This window comes from Myxine glutinosa, chromosome 2 (assembly GCF_964187855.1).
Source record: "Myxine glutinosa chromosome 2, kmMyxGlut1.1, whole genome shotgun sequence".
NCBI classification, from domain to species: domain Eukaryota; kingdom Metazoa; phylum Chordata; class Myxini; order Myxiniformes; family Myxinidae; genus Myxine; species Myxine glutinosa.
The window spans coordinates 41,746,121-41,753,771 of NC_136262.1; the positions used below are offsets into that span (position 1 = coordinate 41,746,121).

General features: G+C 42.6%; 1 protein-coding gene across 1 annotated transcript in view; it reads right to left on the reverse strand.

Moving 5' to 3' along the window:
- LOC137422630 (R-spondin-2-like) overlaps positions 1-7,651 on the reverse strand; it is a 44,323-nt gene that overhangs the window by 7,057 nt on the left and 29,615 nt on the right. The window lies entirely within an intron of this gene.

The window sequence follows — 7,651 nt, forward strand, 5'->3', positions numbered from 1 at the left end:
ATATATATACTGTATATCTATCTATAATTCCAGCAATCTCTGTGTGTGTGTGTGTGTGTCTGTGTGTGTGTGTGTGTGTCTGTGTGTGTGTTTGTTTGTCTGTGACCGCTGTTTCTCGACAACCACGGGTCCGATATACTTGAAACTTGCCAGGTATATTGCTGGGGACCCGAGGATGTGCCTTTTAAAGGTTTTAAATTAATCGCAGAAGTAGTTACCGAGCTATGTCCAAAAAACGATTCAACTAATCAGAGAGCAGCGAGCTATCGCGTGTGCCGAACGTGGCGAACACACTCTGCCTCGGACGGCACATTCGAGAGCGTATTCATTTATTTCACGTTGGCAAACTATGTTGCCGCTATGTTGGCGTTAAACTATGTTTTAAAACTAATTAAAACCATTTCATGTAAATAGAGGGGGGGGGGGGGATTGTCACTGTACTCGCAAGCCGTTCACCGTTCGCTTTGGCGTTGCGAATGGACCAAAACATTTCATGAACCAAACCATTTCATGTAAAGCGTTCGCCGTTCGCTTTGGCGTTGCGAATGGACCAAAACACCAAACCATTTCATGTAAATAGAGGGGGGGGGGATATAATTTTAGATATATATATAGTACGGGCATGCCCTAGTCTATCTATAATTCCAGTAATCTCTGTATGTGTGTTTGTTTGTTTGTTTGTTTGTCTGTGACCGCTGTTTCTCGACAACCACGGGTCCGATATACTTTAAACTTGCCAGGTATATTGCTGGGGACCCGAGGATGTGCCTTTTCAAGGTTTCATATTAATCGGACAATTACTTACCGAGCTATGTCCAAAAAACGATTCAACCAATCAGAGAGCAGCGAGCTATCGCGTGTGCCGAACGTGGCGAACACACTCTGCCTCGGACGGCACATTTGAGAGCGTATTCATTTATTTCACGTTGGAAAACTATGTTGCCGTTAAACTATGTTTTAAAACTAATTAAAACTACTATCTATAATTCCACGGGTCCGATAAAAAACACCGTACTCGCAAGCCGTTCGCTTTGGACCAAACCATTTCATGTAAATAGAGGGGGGGGGATTGTCACCACTCGCAAGCCGTTCGCTTTGGACCAAACCATTTCATGTAAATAGAGGGGGGGGATATAATTTTAGATATATATATAGTACGGGCATGCCCTAGTATATATAAACGAAAGTTGTCTGTGTGTCCGCGTTTTATTCTGAGATGGCTGAACGGATCTTCTTCAAACTTTCAGAGGTTCATCAGTGAGTGCCTGTGAGTTATTAGGCAATAAAACAAAAAAACAATTGAAAAAAAAAAAGTTATTTTTTTTGGGAGTTAAAAAAAAAATTTCCTCGATAGTGCCGAAGCCTTTTTAAATGAATGACAGTTATATACAAGTACACATTCGCATAAATAAATACAAAACAATTACCAGACATTTGAATACAAATAAATCAAACAATTCCGGAAGTGTATGAATTTGGTAGTATGGCTTCTTCTTCTTCCTGATCGGCATCACACTTAACTCAGAAACGTGAGCCACATTCACTCAGAAACGTGAGCCACTCCCCATCCCCTCCTGCCTCCCCCTCCCCTCTCCTTCCCCCACCTCCCCCCTCCCCTCTCCTCCCCCCTCCCCCTCCCCCCTCTCCCCACCCTTCCCCCCGCCCCTTCCCACCCCCTTTCCTCCCCTCCCCTCCCCTTCCCCCACTCCCCTCTCCTTTAAGATATAAATTCTCTGTAAAAGAGCTTCCACTTCTGACTGCTCCCCTTCCCCCCCTCCCCTCTCCTCACCCTCCCTCTCCCCCTCCCCCCTCCCCTCCCCTCTCCTTTAAGATATAAATTCTCTGTAAAAGAGCTCCACTTCTGACTGCTCCCCTTCCTCCCCCTCCCCTCCCCTTCCACCCCTCTGCTCCCCTTTCCCCCCCCCCCCTCCCCTCCCCTTCCCCCCCCCTCCCCTCCCCTTTCCCCCTCCTCCCCTCCCCTCCCTCTCCCCTCCCCCTCCCCTTCCCCCCTCTCCTCCCCTCCCCCCCGTTTCCCTCCCCTCGGGCATGTGTGCAGAGAATTAAGGTCATTTTTTTCAGTCTGATCTGCCTGTGTGAGTCAGTCAAACAAAATTGAAAATCATTCCAAACAAGGAACTTACTGTTTTTAAGGACGTTATAAAGGACACCAACAACAAGCACGAATAACTCATTTAACTTGTTAAATAAGGTGGTGTAAAAAAAACGTTGCATCAACAGTGGTAAACCTCCCAAAAAAATTCTTACTGTAGCCTTTAAAACCTTTATTTTATTTAAAATATATTCTCGAATTAAGCACTAGAACATAAATCGCCTGGTTATTGTCCCCCGTCGCACAGCGTAGCGAAAGGGGGACTATGGCTTTCCCCTCCGTCCGTGTCCGTCCGTCCGTCCGTCCGTCCGTCCGTGCATGCGTGTGTGCGTGCGGGCGTGCGTGCATGCGTAAGCGAAGGACCGCATTCAAATTTGGTGTGTGGGTGCAACCCACGTCAAAATCCAAGATGGCCGCCGCCATGTATGTCTGATGCCATGTATGTCTGAACCTTGTGAGATGAATATCTTGAAAAATAAGTGAAGTACCAACTTCTAATCTGGTGCGTGGGTGTATCTAGGCATAAGGAAGAACGCTATTGGAAATTGGGTCGCCACGTCAAAATCTAAGATGGCCGCCGCCATGTATGTCTGAACCTTGTGAGATGAATATCTTGAAAAATAAGTGAAGTATCAACGTCTAATTTGGTGTGTGGGTGTATCTCGGCAGAAGGAAGGACGCTGTTTAACATTGGGTCGCCACGTCAAAATCCAAGATGGCCGCCGCCATGTATGTCTGAACCTTGTCAGATGAATATCTTGAAAAATAAGCGAAGTACCAACTTCTAATCTGGTGTGTGGGTGTATCTCGGCATCAGGAAGAAAGCTATTGAAAATTGGGTCGCCACGTCAAAATCCAAGATGGCCGCCGCCATGTATGTCTGAACCTTGTGAGATGAATATCTTGAAAAATAAGCGAAATACCAACTTCTAATCTGGTGTGTGGGTGTATCTTGGCAAAAGGAAGAAAGCTATTGAAAATTGGGTCGCCACGTCAAAATCCAAGATGGGCGCCGCCATGTATGTCTGAACCTTGTGAGATGAATATCTTGAAAAATAAGCAAAGTACCAACTTCTAATCTGGTGTGTGGGTGTATCTAGGCATAAGGAAGAGGCCTATTGAAAATTGGGTCGCCACGTCAAAATCAAAGATGGCCGCCGCCATGTATGTCTGAACCTTGTGAGATGAATATCTTGAAAAATAAGCGAAATACCAACTTCTAATTTGGTGTGGGGTGTATCTCGGCATCAGGAAGAAAGCTATTGAAAATTGGGTCGCCACGTCAAAATCCAAGATGGCCGCCGCCATGTATGTCTGAACCTTGTGAGATGAATATCTTGAAAAATAAGCGAAGTACCAACTTCTAATCTGGTGTGTGGGTGTATCTCGGCATCAGGAAGAAAGCTATTGAAAATTGGGTCGCCACGTCAAAATCCAAGATGGCCGCCGCCATGTATGTCTGAACCTTGTGAGATGAATATCTTGAAAAATAAGCGAAGTACCAACTTCTAATCTGGTGTGTGGGTGTATCTTGGCAAAAGGAAGAAAGCTATTGAAAATTGGGTCGCCACGTCAAAATCCAAGATGGGCGCCGCCATGTATGTCTGAAACTTGTGAGATGAATATCTTGAAAAATAAGCGAAGTACCAACTTCTAATTTGGTGTGTGGGTGTATCTAGGCATAAGGAAGAACGCTGTTTAAAATTGGGTCGCCACGTCAAAATCCAAGATGGCCGCCACCATATATATGTCTGAACCTTGTGAGCGAAATATCTCGAAAAATAAGCGAAGTACCAACTTCTAATCTGGTGTGTGGGTGTATCTTGGCACAAGGAAGAACGCTGTTTACAATTGGGGCGCCACGTCAAAATTCAAGATGGCCGCCGCCATGTATGTCTGAACCTTGTGAGATGAATATCTTGAAAAATAAGCGAAGTACCAACTTCTAATTTGGTGTGTGGGTGTATCTCGGCATAAGGAAGAACGCTATTGTAAATTGGGTCGCCACGTCAAAATCCAAGATGGCCGCCGCCATGTATGTCTGAAACTTGTGAGCGGAATATCTTGAAAAATAAGCGAAGTACCAACTTCTAATCTTGTGTGTGGGTGTATCTAGGCATAAGGAAGAACGCCATTGAAAATTGGGTCGCCACGTCAAAATCCAAGATGGCCGCCTCCATGTATGTCTGAACCTTGTGAGCGAAATATCATATCATAGCATGTTTTCTGTGTCTTCCACTTTGTCAACTCACATCATTTCACCGACGGGGGACCTAGGCGTAACGCTTGTTGATGTTGTTGTTGTTGTTGTTGTTGAGGTAATTGTTACTCCTGCCAGGGAGTAATTCATTCGATCGTGTCTGTGTGTGTGTGTGTGTGTGTGTGTGTGTGTGTGTGTGTGTGTGTGTGTGTGTGTGTTTGTGTGTGTGTTCGTATGTTCGTGTGTTCGTGTCAAACAAGATATCTGGAAAAGTTCTGAACGGATTTGGATGAACGTTGGTGGGATGATTGCCCTTGGGATAAGGAAGAATTGATTCGTTTTTGGTGAAGCTCAGGATATTATTCCAGATCCAGGAATTTTTTGAAGGATTTTTTACCATTGGAAGATAGGGCTCAGCAGCTGCCACCCACGGCGGGAGTATGCGCTCTACTGAGTGGCATTCTAGTTTTGTGTCTATTTTTGAAATGTGCACCTATTGGTCGGTCTGCTGCCGGATCGCACCCACATCTGTCACTTAACTCGACCTACCATAGGGCCGAGACAAAATAATATGGCCGCCATCTTGTTTCCTGGTGGGCCTAACACATTAGGCCTGCACAGGCCTTTGCTGATTATACACTCTGCGGCTTTTTTGCACCGGATTTATATTGGCTTTGCTTGGGTCGAGTGTTAAATTATTAGTAAGGTTTAATCAAGTCCGTATGGACCTCCCTAAAAAAATAGCATTACATAATTTTGAACGGCGCCATATGCGCATTTCTCAATCTGTCGTTGCCGGAATTTTAAAGCCAATTCAGTCGCGCTTAATGGGAAAGTCCTGTACTTCTTGCCACTCCTGTTCAGGGTGGGTGCACTAGTTGCCTGAAACCAGACATAGCTGTCCGTCGGACTCGTAATTGATGGAGACCTTAACTCTTACAATGAGCATTACCGACAAAAGAAAAAAATAAACCTGTCCAACAGTCTTTAAATAAAATTTTAAGGTCGTTGACGAGAGGCCAGGAGACGCTACAGTTTTATTACCTCCGCCACCAAAGGTGGATGGAGGTTATGTTTTCACCCCGGTCTGTCTGTCTGTTTGTCTGTTTGTGAACAAAATATCTCAAAAAGTTGTGGATGGATTCGGTTGAAATTTGGCAGAGATATGTAGCATATGTGACAAGGACGAAATGATTAGATTTTGGTGAAGATCCGAATTCGGATCCGGCTACGAGAATTTTTTAAGTGATTCTTCACCATTGGGAGATGGGGCCAAAAACGATACATAGCAGGATATCTCAAAAAGTTGTGGATGGATTTGGACAAAACTTGTTGGACAGGTTGGGTGTGGACAAGGAAGAATCGATTCAATTTTGGTGAAGATCTGGATCCGGATCCAGCTGGTATAATTTTTTAAGTGATTCTTCACATTGAGTGATATGGCCAACCAGGCAGAGGTATGCTCTCTACTGAGTGCTATTCTCGTCTTCAGATGAAGTGGCAGACAATCCTGCCCCTCTGTCAAATTCACTCCACCACTTGCCCTTCCACCAAACTCCACCCCTATAAACAACCTCCACACCCATCACTGGTGTTATTCTTGTATGCCTTATTTTTTTTATTTTTTGTTTGTTTGTTTGTTTTTGTTTTGTTTTGTTTTATATTTGTTTGTATTTGTACTTATTCTTGCTTGCACACCTTATTTTAATTTATATTTATCTTGTTCGTCGAAATTTTTTATTTTAAAATGTTATTTCATTTAGGAACGTACTATATATGTAGAGTATTTTGATATTGTACACCGCTCCTTTCCTTTCCATCTCCAGGCGCTGCATGGCGTCATCACCATGAAGGGGACCCAGCGTTGAAGAGCACTTAAAGGGAGTACTGAGTTTTTACTCCAGTTTATTTCTTCCTTTCTTGCTTGTTTGTCTGGGCGATATATCAGCCATCCTTTGAGCTATGAAGCTGAAATTTCCGAACAATAGTGTGCACGTGCTTTGGCAAAAACCTTGTTTTTTATTTTTTGAGTAACCAATTCATTGATTAATTACTTCATTATTATCGATTAATTATGTACTTATTTATTTTCTTTCTCATCTCGGCAATACCTCAGGCACCTTTTGAGCTTGGAAGATGATATTTGGACACGACAGTGACCAAGTGATGTGGGCTATAAAGGATATTTTTGATTTATTGGTTAATCAATTAATCGATTATTTATTGATTAATCAATTAATCAATTAATTATTTATTTTCAAAAAGTTACAGCTTTGGATGAAATACTGGTGGTTGAAACTCTATTAGCCAATTGATTAAGAAATAATTACTTTTACCTCCGCCACCGAAAGTGGATGGATGTTATGTTTTTTGCCCTTGTCTGTCTGTCAACAGACCTTCACAAAACTGCACCAAATGGTAGAGTTGGTCATAAGGAAGAAGCCTATTGTTTTTGGGGTCAAAAGGTCAATAGGCCAAAGGTCACCAACTTTGTCAAATTTCTAAAATTCTCAATTTTAACTTGATATTTTAAGGATTTGCATATATGGTCACTGAATTCAACCCCCAACTGTTTTGAGGTCAACATAGGCCAAAAGGTCAACATAGGCCAGATTTCTAAAAGCCTCGATTTTCATCCGATTAACTTGAAATTTTAAGAGGATTTGCATATATGCTCGCTAAATTCAACCACCAAGTATTTTTGAGGTCAACATAGGCCAAAAGGACAACATAGGCTAAGTTTCTGAAATCCTCAATTTTCATCTGATTGACTTGAAATTTTGAGAGGATTTGCATACCGGGTCACTGAATTCAACCACCAATTATTTTTAAGTCATCATAGACCAACAAATAGACCAACATATAGACCAACAAATTATTTTAGGGATTTCGCAAGTATCGTGCTATGCACGGCATATTTCTTGTTTGTTTGCCTGTCTGGTTGTTTGTGAACAACATATCTCAAAACGTTGTTGACGGATTCGGACGAAATTTGGCAGAGAAGTAGTGTATGTGACAAGGATTAAATTATTAGATTTTGGTGAATATCCGGATCCGGGTACTAGAAATTTTTATGTGATTCTTCACCATTGAGTGATAGTGCTAAAACCGATACATATCACGATATCTCAAAACGTTATGGACGGATTTGGATGAAACTTGGTGGATAGATTGTGTGTGTGACAAGAACGAATCGATTCGATTTTGGTGAAGATTTGAACATGGATTCGGATAGGAGAATTAGTTAACTCCAAGTGATTCTTCACCATTGAGAGATTGGGCGAAAGGCGATGTATAACATGATATATATTTTAAAGTTTTGGACGGATTTGGACCAAACT